Here is a 12,980-nt window from a genome sequence, read left to right as displayed (position 1 = left end):
CCACCTCCGCCCCAATCTCCTTTCTCTCCCACACCCATTCTCTCCCATTCCCATTACCCTTTCCCCCTCCCCTCCTTCAGCCATCTCGGACCCCCCTGAAAACTTCGTCCCCCACCCCGAGCCTTGCCCCTTATTTACTATCCCCCCACGACCTCGAACTCTCTGAGTCTAAATGGTTCATCCTGAGAAAAGGGCTCACATTTGTTCCCAACTTCAAAAAATCCCGCACTCACCAGGATGTGGAGCTCTTCTTCCGCCGCCTCTACCTCCGAGTCTTCTTCTTTAACAAAAACTCCCAAACTCCCTCTGAGGACCCCTCCTCCCACCTTCAACCTTCCTCCTCCATTTGGTAACCCCCCAACCCCCCCACCACCAGGTGTGTACACACCCTAGAGCTCTTCATTGCTGACCACTGATGTGACATCAGCCGCCTCAATTTCTCCACCCCCCTCACCCTCTCCAATCACCCCTCCTCAAAACGTGCAGCAATCCACTCTCTCCGTACCAACCCCCGGTTCACCATCAAACCCACTAACAAAGGTGGTAGTCTGGGGAACGGACCTCTATGTCACAGAGGCCGAATCCCAACTCTCTGACACCATGTTCTACCTCCCCCTTGCCCATGACCCCACTGTGACCCATCAGGCCAAAATCACTACACTGTCAGTGCCCCCATTGCCTCCAGTAATCTCCCCTCCACTGTCTCCAATCTCACAGTCCCCCAGCCCTGCACTGCCCAGTTCTACCTGCTCCCCAAGATCCACAAACCCAACTACACTGGCTGACCCATCATCTCAACATGCTCCTGCCCCACCGAACTCCTCTCATCCTACCTCAACTCCATCCTCTCCTCTTTGGTTCAGGCATTTCCCACTTACATCTGTGACACCAACCATGCCCTCCATCTCTTCAGTAACCTTCAGTTCCCAGGACCCCAGCACTTTACCTTCACTATGGACAGTCCTTATAAACGTCCATACCCAACAAGATCAGCCTCCTGGCCCTCTCTCTTTTTCTCTCCAACAGATCCATCCAGTCCCCCTCCACCAATACCCTCCTCCATCTGGCCGAACTGCTCCTACCCCTCAACAACTTTTCCTTTAACTCCTCCCAGTTCCTCTAAATCCAGGGGTGGCTATGAGTACCTGGATGGGCCCCAGCTCCCCCTGCCCCTTTATTGGCTATGCTGAACAGTCCCTCTTCAGTGCCTACACAGGCACTGTGCCCCAACTCTTCTACCATTACATCGATGACTGCGTTGGTGCAGTGACCTGCACCCAGGCTGAACTGGAGCAGTTCATCGTCTTCGCCCACAACTTCCACCCTACCCTCAAGTTCACTTGGTCCACCTCGGACACCTCCCTCCCCTTATTGACCTCTCCATTCCCATCTCCAGTAACCGTGTTCAGATAGACATTTACTGCAAACTCATTATTACCCGGAATATACATTCTCCCACCCAGTGTCCTGCAAGACCTCCATCCCATTCTTCCAATTCCTCCGCCTCTGCTCTATCTGCTCGGATGAGGAGACATTCCGCTCCCAGGTATTCCAGATGTCCACCTATTTCGAACAACATGCTTTTGCTCCTTCTGTCATCCATCGCACCACCTCCATTTCCCATTCCACTGCTCTAAACCCACCCCCCTCCAAACAGAATAAAGACAGAGTGCCCATTGTCCTCATCTATCACCCAAACCAATCTCTGTATCCAACACATCATCCTATTCTGCCAACCCCAACAAGACCCCACCACCAAGAATGTCTTCCTCACCCTACCCCTGTCTGCCTTCCACAAGGACTGTTCTCTTTGACAATTCTTGGTTTGCACCATTCTCTCCACCATCTCTCCTGAACCCCCAGGTACCTTCCCCTGCAAACGGAAAGGATGCAAAGCCTGCTGGTACACCAACTCCAGGACCTCCATCCAGGGCCCCAAACAGTCCTTCCAGTGAGACAGAGGTTCACCTGCCTCTCCTCCAACCTAGTTTACTGCATCAGGTGACGGCGATGTGGTCTTCTCTACATCGGGAAGACCAAACATAAACTTAGGCAGTGGTTGGTCGTGCATCTCAGCTGGGCCTGTAGGAGCCGACCAGACCTCCCAGTCACCACCCATTTTAATTCCCCTTCCCACTCCCTTTCTACCATGATCATCTTTGGCTTCCTCCATTGCCACAATGAACCAAATCGCAAATTGGAGGGACAATACCTCATCTTCCGCCTGGGCAGCCTACAGCCCAGAGGATTCAACACTGAGTTCTCCAATTTCAAACACCTTCCCTTCCCATCCCCGGACTCCCTCCCCAGCCCCTCCCATTTCTTCAACTCCTCTCTGCCACCAAACAGATTTATTCCTTCCATTAACGAACCAGGTCGTGTCATCTGCCTGTCTTCATCTATCCCCATTCTCCACCTTGCCCCGCCACCCCCTTTATCTGCAGCTCCACCTACACTCACCGCTATTCCTGAAGAAGGGTTACACCCAAAACATCAACTTCTTCACCGCCTGATGCTGCCTGACTTGCTGTGTTCCTCCAACCTCCTGCCTGTCATTGAATGGAACCAGCAGGAAAGGGCTGGACAATCAAGTGTCAGGGCCATCAACAAATGGGAATGGGACACACTACAGATAATGCATTCAGACAGTCAATCACAAAGAGGTGACCAAACTGAAAATGAAACACTCATACACAGTGGACGGAATTTAATATCAGAAAGTGTAAGACCATGCACTTTGTTCGGAATAATCGAAAGGCCGACTATTATTTAAATAGTGAGAGATTCCAAAGAAGTGCAGTACAGAGTGATCTGGGTAGTATTGTGCATGAAACATTGAAAGTTAGTGCAGGTGCAGCAAGGAATTGAAAAGGCAAATGGAATTTTCACCTTTATTGTCTGGGGTTGGAATTTAAAAGTAGAGAAGTCTTGTTAAAACTTTACAGGGTGTTAGTGAGACTGCATTTGAAGTATTGTGTGCAATTTTGGTCCCTGTATTTAAGAAAGGATGGACAGTCATTGAAGTCCTACTCCTGCTTCAATTTCTCATGTTCTTGTGTGCTCCAGTGTCCTTCCCTCACAGCACAACTGGTTTGTCCCCTGCCTGCAGTAGCAGCCTCCAGTCTCTGGGTGGTGCTGCCATATGATCTGCCTTGCCCAGGCTGTCACAATTCCCACATCACAACAATGCCTGGACTTCGGAAGTATTGAATTGGCTGTAAAACATTTTCCAACATCCAAGCTCAAAAACGGCATAATAGAAATATAATTCTCTCTCCTTTTATGATTTGTCTCCAAGCCTTCCCACCTGTCATCCAACAACATTGCACACTTGTGTAAAATCTAGAATGGATCATGAATCTCTGGGAGAACTTACTTTGTGACAACACTGGGTCTAATGACCACACCCTCAGTGGGCTTTGAGGGTGAAGGTCAATAGCAGTCTCATTGGGACTTGATCTGAATTGTCTCCAGTCAGTCAGTGCTTTTGTCTGGTCCAGACAGTACTGACCGACCTTAGAGCCCAGTGATCTGATTGAGATGAAGGGTGAGCTGTGCTGGACTTTCACACATGGCTCACACACATGGCGAAGCAGGGATTCCCCATTTCAGAAGAGTAAATGGAACAAACGAACTGGGTGGATGTGACATCCCCACCTGTCCCCAAGAGAGTGGGGACAGGAACAGTAATATTCTCACACAGAAAGGATGGTAAAAATTTTAACCCAGAGAGGGAGAGGGGATAGGAAAAGCAATCTCCCTAAAGACAGGGGACAGTATCTGTCTGTTCCCCACTTTCTTGTTGTGTTGTGACCTTGGGAAATTGGTTTGGTTTATAATTTCTCAGTTGTATTTAAGTTTGATGAGGTGATTCATTAACAAGGAGTCCAATTACATATTTCCTGTAGCAGCAGATCCATTGAAGATCACAGTTTCATTTGGAGTTTGCCCAAGTTTCTGTCCAGGCTGATACAGCATGGTCTACCAGTGCTGCTCCTATTGGGCTAAACACACGAGGGAATCTGATGGGCACTTTCTCTTTGTGCTGACAAAGGGAGAGATTTGGTTTTACTGCGATGGTGGCCAGAGAAATTAGTCAGTGGATGTAGTTCCAGCTGAGCAGAATGTTCTGATGTTCATGATGGGATTAACCTCAACAGTTCCCACTTGCCTTTACACCGACAGTGGAACAGGAAGTCACCACGCAGTGGTCTCCTGGCTCACACTGAGAAACCAAGTTGATGGTATAACTGCAGAGAGCAAGGCAATGGCTTGGACTCACCGAACAATCAGAGGCTTCAGCCAACAACTGGGTGACAGGCAAATGGCATGTTGTATAAACTCTCAGTATCTCAGCGAACATTCATTGACAAACATAACTACAAAATGGAACAGAATATTGTTTATGAAAATTGGCATTGCAAAAATAAAATCCATGCACATTATAGGTAATCTCATTTCAAAGACTACAGCATTTTCTTTGGAAACTGGACGATAATGAGATGAGAAATCAAACACCCATCCACTCCATCACACGGTGTTGGAGACACACTGTCCTCATCATAACAGGTTTGCAAGCATCTGAATAACATGTAAGGGGAGAGAAACATTGCAAACTGTATTATCACGAGAGAGGATCCATTAAAACCTAGAACCATGATGTTAAATGCTCCCTGCTATAAACAACACTGATGCATTCACATCATTGGAATGTTAAATGATTTAAATCTCAAGAGGCATTGATGATTTTTTTTCCAAGTCCATAGCAAGGAAGCAGCAGCTGACGTATGAACTCTAACAAAATGATAACAGGCACTGAATACAGAGCTGACTCCAGAGAGAGAGAAAAAAATCAACCGCAGAGATCTGTCCAGTGCTGGGAACATTTTAGACCAGACACCTTGTTGCCAGCAAGTTACTGCAGCTTGAAAACTCCAGTACGGTCAGAAAGACAAAAAGGACAATGTGCAGATTGTTGAACAGGTCCCTACACCTGGGCCTGAGGCAGGAGCCCAAGCTCCAACACACTGGCCTCACTTCACACCAACCTTCACACAGTGCGGGGTCATGAACTCCGACCATCAATCCCTCAGGGACTGGGACGGAGTAAGGGAACAGGGACAATTGTAGAAGAGTCAATAAGGAGTAAAGCAAGATGAAGGGTGTGTTTTGGAAAGGGGTTAGAGGAGGAAATATACTTTGTGCTACTCAGTACTAACATCATCTACGTGTTTCACAGAATGAACAAAACAACACACTGTGAAGACAAACAAAAGTCATATCAAAGTACTTTTCTTATCACAGGGGATATTTTCATTGTGGTGCCCCCAGCACCCTACTTCCAAAGCTGCACTGTCTCTCTCTGGGTCTCTGCAGATTGAGCCTGTCAGCTCCAAGCAGAGTCCCACTTTATGTTTTACTGATCAGGGACAGTGAAGCAGCTGCCCTCTAGTGGCGAGAGAGAGCTTGCACGGCTGCTGAGGATTATGGGTAAAGTCCCCTTCCATTCGTGCCCACACAAACCAGTAGCCACTTCAGCTGCTTTATTGAAAACCACAAACTTTCAAGGCGCTGTTCTTTCAACGGTGGAACTGGACACACGATCAAATGAGTTAGGGGCAGAGGAAGGAGATTTATCCTCTTGAGCCTGCTCCCAATGGCTGACCTGATTATTCCACATTCTTGCCTTACTCTGATAGATTCTTGAAAGCAATGGCTATCTACTACTTCACTACAGGCATTCAGAGGTTTCATTTCTATGTTTGATGAAGAGTTCCAAAGATCTATGACCTTATTCAAGAAAAAAAACCTGCTTATCTCGGTCTTCTGTGAGGGAACTTGTTTTAATTTGATATTCTCCCCGAAAAGGAAACACGCTTTTCACATCCACGCTGTATTCTATGTTCATGTTGATATGGAATCTGCTTTAATCAGCTGCTCTCTCATGCTGTCCTGAAGAATGGTTAGATCATGGCTAGAATATGGTGCACAGTTAGGGGCTGCTTTGAGGGGCAATACATAATGGGACATGGACAGGGGATCTAGGGTCACAAGAGATGTGCAGGCTAGCAAATGAAAAATGCCATGGAAAATGCAGGATTACAGGAATAGGGTGGGGGAGGTGTGCGTCTGGGTGGGATGGCCTTCAAAGGGTCGGTATGAGTTTGCTGGGCTGTGTGGCCTGCTTCCACTCCGTAGGAATTCCTCAATTCTGTGATTCTGTGAAGGCCAGACAGGATGTCAACAGTGGAGGGAGGGTATTCTGATGTTCAAAAATTCTTAAACAAATAAACACAGTAAATGTAGATTGACTATCAGTGCAGACAAACTGAAAGGCAAAATGACATATTCTCCAGTCATATACCAGGTACTGAAAAGAGATCAGGAAAAACATTTTGATGCAGTTATTGGAATTGAATGATGAATAATCATAAACAGAGTGCTCTATTCATAAAAAGACAGGAATACTTTTTAGAATTTCAATAGCCTGAAGGAAAAGAGGAAATCAGGATCAAATAGTCATTTGAGAATATAGTACTTGAGTGAGACAAATGAAAGCATTTTATTTTGCCTTGCTTTCACTCCATGGATGCTGCCTGACCCATTGGGGTCTCCAGAGTTTTGCTGTGCTATTTCTTACAAATTGTCTTGTTGTGTGCAAGACAAAAGCTTTGACAAACTGTTTCTTTTTTTCAGCAACACTTGAATTTGGATCATTTTCGAGAGAAAGCAGGGTCATGGAATCATCTTTCCCTGCAGGGAGGGAGGGAGTGTGTGTGGAATCTCCCATGGGCAGGGTTCTCCTGGCTGCCACCATATGAGGAAGGCTGGAGCTTGATGATCGAGCTGAATGGAGAGGGCTCACTCTCACAGTCCTCCGGGCCATGGAGCCTCTTGTGATGGGAGCATTTGCTTGGTCTCAGGGCAGACAATGACATTGCAGTGGGATTGGAAATGGGACAACTTGACAGTGGATGCTGCACAATGGCTGCAATGACTCTTCCTCTCTGCCTGATCCCTCCCCACAAACAGAAGAAGCATTAGGAAGTTGCATTAGGAACCTGTTCTAAAGGGCTACAACCCACTGCAGCACTCCCAATCTGCAAAGAGAAGAACATTTCTACAAAGACTTTGCCAAGAACAGATATTCCCACAACTTCATCCACAGATGCCTAACAGACAAACAACGCGATGAGGGTATGCCACGACCTAACCCACTAGCCACGCTACCTTATATAAAAACATCACAGACCTCCAACCACTCATAAACTGCCCAGAAACTGACAGTCACGCTCAGACAACCCACGAGAACAAAAGGCCCAATACCCATCGTGTGAAAGACAGATGTAATTTACAAGAATCCATGCAACATTTGCATGAAACACCTCGGACAAACAGGCAGACAACTAGCCATCCACATCCATGAACACCAACGAGCCACTAAACCCCATGAGCAGCTGTCCCGAGTAGCTATACACACAGATGACAAGGACCGCAAATTCGATTGGGCCAACACTATGATCATAGGACAAGCTCAACAGAGGACAGCCAGAGAATTTATAGAGGCATGGCACTTATCCATGGGCTCCATCAATAAACAGATTGACCTAGACCCAGTATACTGACCACTGCAATGAATATCCGGAACCAATAACTGGAAACAGCAGGAATGGAACCAAATAAATTCCAGAAGACACAGCACAACAGCACTTCACAGGAAGCTCCAAAGCTCTGAAGATGTCACCGAGACAGAGGACAAAATGTCTACAAATCAACTCCCCAGCTCGGTGAGCATACCCACAACTACAGCAAGAGTGGGGGGTTTTCCTGTCCTACAGTGCTCTCCAAATCCTTACCTGCCCTCCTCATTGTCATACCCTCCTGCCCCTTAATACACATGGAATCGGACTGCCTGGTCCTGAGGCTTATAACATCGTTCTGGAACAAAGTCTCCAGGTATCTCCGCACCTCTCTGATGTGTCACCAATACTTTCATCTTAGCCTCCAATCCAAACATCCTCTGTGGGAGTTGTTGTAGATTTATACATTCACTGCAGATGTATTTAATCTGAGTCACTTTAACTCAATAAAGAAATGTTGATCCCATTTACAAATGAAAGATACGCATTCCTCTATTAAAACAGTAATTGTCTTCAATATCTGAATTAAAGTTTTCGTGCTTTCCATTTATTGACCTTCCCGAATGGGGGTGTCCCGAAGCAGTACAAGATGACATGAGGATATAGACGGGCTGGGAGGGTCAGATGGGCTGATCGGTAACAAGCGGAATTCATTCAGATAAACGTGAGTCAGTGGACTGAGTCCTCCCTGACCATGAGAGTGAGGTGAGGGCAGAGTGACAGCCCTTAACACCAAGGTCTCTTTGATGGTGTGTGGCATCAAGGAGCCCGAGCAATGCAACAGCTTTTCACCTGCTGTTCCAGGGAAAGGATCAACATCTGGATCCCTCTGAGCAACTCCTGGGAGTTCTGTCATCCCAAAGGGACACATCCTCTTCTTCAGTTCCCACAAACAGAAGCAACTCAGCCACACACTATCCAAACTGTTTGGGGGAGCTGACGTGAACTCTCACAGCCCTGTGCCATGCTCTCCTGGAAGATGGAGGGACTATTGGGGAGTCCTTGGCACAGGCAGCTCCATCAATATTGTTGATCTTTAAACGTGAAGTAGAACTTTTCCTGGTCCTCAGCCCTCCCTGCCCCGATATGGACCAGAACACGTTCAAAATGACCAACGGTGTAAAGACCCACTGCCAGTAAAGTTTTCAATATCTTTGAAAGGTTATGCTTGTTATTACAACTCAACACTGTCCCCAACAAACAGTCTCCTGGACAGGGACAGAATAGGGTTAGATCCAGAGTAAAGCTCTTTCCGTACTGTTCCCACCAAAGACACCCAGGACAGGGACAGGATAAGAAACAGAATAAAGCTGTCTCCATACTGTCCTCGTCAAACACTCCAGGACAGGGACAGCACTGTTTGGGTACAGAGTGAAGCTCTCTCTCTCTACAGTGTCATAGTAACCTGCCTTAACCCCTGAACCTCAGAGTCTCCCAGAGGCCAGTCTCATGAAGGAAGGGAGTTGAAATTCAGTGCTGACAATGACCTTTGTCCTGCCAGCTCAGCCCTGTTCTATTTAAAGTTGTGTCTCCTCTGTGGACTGTCTCAAACACACTACACACATTCTGATCTCCTGATGCTCTTGCTGAGGGGAGAGGGGAGGGTCACGTGGGTGAGGGCACAGGAGAAGTGAGCGTTGGACTGGCAGAAATATCAGTTTGAATATTTGTATCGAATACCTAACAAACCCGATGCTTTTTAAATTCCTTTTTGATTGTGGACATTGAAGTCCCCCACCCAGAGTACATTCTGTGCACTCACCACCCTCAGAGCTCCCTCCAAGTGCTGTTCAACATGGAGGAGAGACTGACTCATCAGCCGAGGGCGGACAGAACATGGTCATCAGCCAGAGGTTTCACAGAATCAGAGAATCATACAGTGTAGAAGAGGTCCCTCATCTGATCATGTCTGTCCCACCAAGGCAAAACTAAATCTACTCTCCGCCCACTTTCCAGAACTGGGCCCAAGGTATTGAATGTTCGGATATTTCAGGCGCTCATCCAGGCATTTTTTAAAAGGCATATTTTATGGGGATCTGCTCTGCTCTTCTCATAGTGTCATGGCATCTTCTACTGTCCCCTGAGAGGGCAGACATCAGAACATCCCATCTGAAAGATAATCTCTGAGCACTGAACCTCTGACAGTGTTGCACTCCCTCAATATTGACAAACCAGCAGTGCAGCACTCCCTCAGCATGAACTATCTATAGTGTGGCATTCCCTCAGTACTCACCCTCTGACAGTACTGCACTCCCTCAGTGCTGACCCATCATTAGTGCAACACTCCATCAGTACTGACCCTCCAATAGTGTGGCACTCCCTCAGTGCTGTCCTTCTGACAGTGCTGCATTCCCTCAGTACTGACCCTCTGACAGTGCTGCACTCCCTCAGCGCTGCACTGCATTCTCAGCCTGGATAATTTGCTTCAGTGATAGAATCATGTAATGATGGAATCTGTACAACGTTGAAGCAGGCCATTCACCCCAATGTGTTCACACCAATCCTCCGAAGAGCATCCCACCCAGATCCAAACCACTGCACTATCCCTGTAACCCTGCATTTCCCAATGGCTCATCCACCCAGTCTGCAACATTGTGAGTGAGGGGAGACTGCTCCCCACTGAGACCAGGCTGACACCTCCCAGTCCAACAGCCTGCCTTGTTTAACCATCCCAGCCCACACTTGGAGGAATGAGACCACCTGGGGAGGCTCGAGATGTTTCCCAGCCAGAGATAGTGCCTTCAGGAGAGAGATGGAGAGCAGATGTTAGGGGCAGGGGCAGTGGGGTCTGTTGTCTTGAGGTGGGGTGTAGGACACATTGAAGCAGGCGATGGCTGGTGCTGAATGCTTTCCCCGGAAGGAGTTTGTAAGTTGATCGGTGAAAGTGGGGGAGGGGGATCTCTTGCTGCCTGCTCAGTCACGTCTGAGAGACACACAGACGCATCAGACACACAGGAGGCAGCTTTCTGTGGATGTTCTCCTGGGGCAGGTCTCATCAATCATGGAGCTATGGTCAGTAACAGTGTAAGCTGTGCGGCCCTGAAAGCCTGAGTCTGCAACTCAGCTCAGAAGGACATCAGCTCATTCGTCAAACCTGGTTCAGCCCCTGCGCAGCCTTTTCACCACTCTCAGGTTTTCCCTTGTGCCACAGCTCATTCTCCTGAGGGACAGTTGCACTCAGGCCCAGTGGAGTGGACTCGATGGGCTGAATGGCCTTACTTCCACTCCTATGTCTTATGATCTTGTCACTCTGTCAGATCCTCTTCAAGAATCTCATGACTAACCATCGCCCTCTCCAGGATAGTTAGGGAAGGACAATAAATAGCAGACACGTCAATGCCCTCCCCATCCCAGGAGTAATCAACATAACTGATGGACAATTCAAACAATCAAACTGGTTGAAGGTGGTTAACTCAGTCCAGTGATTAAACTTCACCTGGTAATTCCTGTTTTAAGTTCAAGGTGAAACTATCCTGGTCTCTGCTGAATTTAGATCAATTTTCATTGTTAACTTAATACATTTCCATCTTCATTCTTTCTCTCCAAACTGATCCTAATTTGAATGTTGCGAAAAACAAAACATTTTGTTGAAGCTTTTTGTCTTGCATGCATCAGGACAATTTACAAGAAATGTCACAGCAAAGGGAAACAATATTTAAACTGGCGTGTTCATAGTGACAACACCTCAGGGTGTCAGCACTTTCCTCATATGCAATATCAATGTCATGTTTTTCTCCTTTGATTGGTACTTTTACAATTATCCTGATGAAAGCAAAATGAAAAGCTGCCAAACACCGGGCATTTTTCAGGCCAGTTCAATATTCTCAAATGACTATTTGATCCTAATTTGCTCTTTTGCTTCAGACCAGTTCAAATTCCAAGAAGTAATTCTGTCCCATTTTGAATGGAGGACCCAGTTTACCAGCACTCACTAAGTTCCAATCTCTGCATCAAAATATTTTCCTGATATCCTTCCTGTACTTGGTGAATGTGTCATTTTGCCTTTCTGTTTGTCAGTATTGACAGTAAATTTACATTTACTGTGTCAATTTCATAATGAAGTTTTGTTATCAGAATACCCTCCCTCCCCCCTCGAGATCCTGTTCTGGTATTTCCTTGTAACCTAGATCCCCTATCCCTGTCCATTCTGCATTGCCCCTCAATGAAGGAGAAAGCATTGATGTGGTTGATCCTTTTGGGATCTGGGCCAGCAAAAGACAGGTCAAGGTAACCCTGAGAGTCGATGCCAGCGGGAACATCCTCCACTCACCCTCCAGCTTTGCCATCGGAGGAAACAGAGGTTACCTGACGTATGCAGGGCAGCCGAAGGTGTGCCGAACCTGCGGGAGGTCAGGCCACATGGCGGCCGACTGTAAGGTGACCGTATGCCAAAACTGCAAACAGGAAGGCCACCCGACCAAGGATTGTAAGGAGGCTAAGAATTGTAACCTGTGCGGGGAGGCGGGCCACATGTATAAGGCCTGCCCAAGACGAGGAGCCACCAACTACGCACAGATGGCCGGAGGTGGCAACACTAATACGAGCCGTGGATCGACAAAGACCAGCAAGGCACCAGAAACGGAGGCACCCAGAAGGAAGGGCAGGCGTTAGCGGAGTAGACGGCAGACAGCGGGGAGGTGCAGCAGCCGATCCAAGCTCCTTCAAGGCAGATGGAGGAAATTAGATTAGACTTACAGTGTGGAAACAGGCCCTTCGGCCCAACAAGTCCACACCGACCCGCCGAAGCGCAACCCACCCATACCCCTACATTTACCCCTTACCTAACACTACGGGCAATTTAGCATGGTCAATTCACCTAACCCGCACATCTTTGGACTGTGGGAGGAAACCGGAGCACCCGGAGGAAACCCACGCTGACACGGGGAGAACGTGCAAACTCCACACAGTCAGTCGCCTGAGTCGGGAATTGAACCCGGGTCTCCGGCGCTGTGAGGCAGCAGTGCTAACCACTGTGCCACCGTGCCGCCCACAAAGGGAGACATGTCAGGAGTGGGATTTGAACCCACGCCCCTAGAAAGGGACCAGAATTCACAAGCCCAGATGCAGAGCAAGGACTAACACTCCTTAAATCAGGCGCCTTAGACCACTCAGCCATCCTGACCAAGATGACTTCAGTGAGCCTGACGTGATGGAAGAGGAGGAATCAAAGGAGGCAGAGGACTGGATCACAGTCAAAAACAGGAAGAGAAAACCTCTCGGGGGCCCCAAAGCCACCCAGCGAAGGGGGAAGCGACACCTACAAGTCGAAGACGCAGGCAGCTCTTCCGATGGTGAGGACGGGTGCAAGAAGGGTCGTCATCAGAGGAAGAGACAGAGCAC

General features: G+C 47.9%; 1 non-coding gene across 1 annotated transcript; it reads right to left on the bottom strand.

Annotated features, from left to right (window-relative positions):
* Positions 1-12,642: 12,642 nt before the first annotated feature.
* Positions 12,643-12,762, bottom strand: trnal-uaa (transfer RNA leucine (anticodon UAA)). Its single transcript has 2 exons — positions 12,725-12,762; positions 12,643-12,688 (listed from the first exon to the last, which is right to left on the bottom strand). It is a non-coding gene; the product is annotated as a tRNA-Leu (tRNA).
* Between the last annotated feature and the right edge of the window lie 218 nt (positions 12,763-12,980).

This window comes from Hemiscyllium ocellatum, chromosome 9, assembly GCF_020745735.1.
Source record: "Hemiscyllium ocellatum isolate sHemOce1 chromosome 9, sHemOce1.pat.X.cur, whole genome shotgun sequence".
NCBI classification, from domain to species: Eukaryota; Metazoa; Chordata; class Chondrichthyes; order Orectolobiformes; family Hemiscylliidae; genus Hemiscyllium; species Hemiscyllium ocellatum.
Note: the sequence above shows the minus strand (reverse complement) of the source record. Positions and strands in the feature narration are given on the sequence as shown.